This window comes from Rhagoletis pomonella, unplaced genomic scaffold, assembly GCF_013731165.1.
Source record: "Rhagoletis pomonella isolate Grant_MI unplaced genomic scaffold, Rhpom_1.0 Rhpom_scaffold_00003, whole genome shotgun sequence".
NCBI lineage: Eukaryota > Metazoa > Arthropoda > Insecta > Diptera > Tephritidae > Rhagoletis > Rhagoletis pomonella.
This window is the reverse complement of record NW_023458557.1, coordinates 38,493,337-38,494,777: the sequence shown is the minus strand read 5'-3', so window position 1 is coordinate 38,494,777 and position 1,441 is coordinate 38,493,337. Positions and strand designations below refer to the sequence as shown.

Here is a 1,441-nt window from a genome sequence, read left to right as displayed (position 1 = left end):
TTGAACGCTAATTTGAGTTCGAAACAGCAAACAAATCGTATGGCAAAAGGAGTTCTTCGTACAAAATATATAAAAATTTAAATTCAAAAGAATTTTTAATTAAAAACATATATGTAAAACAGCGTATTCGACTGTCATTTCGCCTTTTTCCAGAACCGGTTTTCGAGTTATTCGAAAAATTGCAATTTGGAAAAAAAAACTGCAATTTAAAAAAACACCATTTGGAAATTAAGAAAAATCAGTAGGGACCAAAAAATAACTGTTATGTCGAATTTACAAATTGAAAACGTTGCCTGAATTCTGAAATTTAACGAAAACGTTGGTTCATAACAGTTAATAGAAGAGAAATATATTTTCCGTTGCTGTTTTCAACGTTTTCCCAACGTTTATTTTTTACGTTGCTCGATAACGGTTATTGCCCAATGTTTAGTTTTTACGTTGCTTGATAACAGTTATTGCCCGACGCTTATTTTTACGTTATCAGATAATAGTTATTTCACTCTCTCACTTTTATTTCATCATCTTTATCTTATTCTCCATCTCCATTTTCATAAATATCCTAATCTTACAACGTTTATCAGACAACGTAAAAAATAAACGTTGTAAAATAACTCTTATCCAGCAACGTAAAAAATAAACGTTGGGAAATACCTCTTATCGGCAACGGAAAAAATATTTCTCCTGCATAACAGTTATCAGGCAACGTAAAAAATAAACGTTGGGTTATAACTCTTATCGACGAAATACAAAATATTTCTCATCTAATAACTGTTATGGAGCAACGTTTTTGCTATAAAACTTATAACTGTTATGTCCCTGAAAACCAGGATAAACCGGTTTTACTTTACATAGCTTTCATACAGTGAAAACCGCTTATGTGGGAATGAAGTCATGACGAAAAATTACAATAAAAATAAATTAATAGTATTTAACAGTAAATTTATTTAGTAGAGAGGGAAAAACTCTCAAGTGGGCCACCGAAAATTGGATGGTCAAGATTTTTTCGCACAAATCACTTTATTCGATTTACAACCATAAAAAAATACAATTTGAGCAATTTTGTAAAATTCGAATTTTTACAAGAGTTATTGTTATTAACTTTTTTTTTATGAATTCGGTAATTATTTATTATTCACTGATTTTTAGCATGTATCTGCTGATTTTTTTCAAGATAATAGTCAATTAAACACGCTTTGGTCTGCTTGTTTCAATTTTTCAAATAATTATTTTGAATAAATTTTTTAATTTTTATAAAAAGATTGTATAAACAAATGGAAGTATTTATTACTTCTCGGTTGGATTGTTTAATCGTTTACATTGAATATCAATCCTTATTCTATAATACATTATTGAAAAGAAAAAAACACGGAAACTTACACGGGGTTGCTAGTTATTAAGGGTATTCATCAAACCTTATAAATGCATTGTAAACCGTATAAAC

At 28.7% G+C, this 1,441-nt stretch overlaps 1 protein-coding gene across 1 annotated transcript in view; it reads left to right on the top strand.

Moving 5' to 3' along the window:
• Positions 1–1,441, top strand: part of LOC118735193 (zinc finger CCCH-type with G patch domain-containing protein) — a 98,948-nt gene that overhangs the window by 60,480 nt on the left and 37,027 nt on the right. The window lies entirely within an intron of this gene.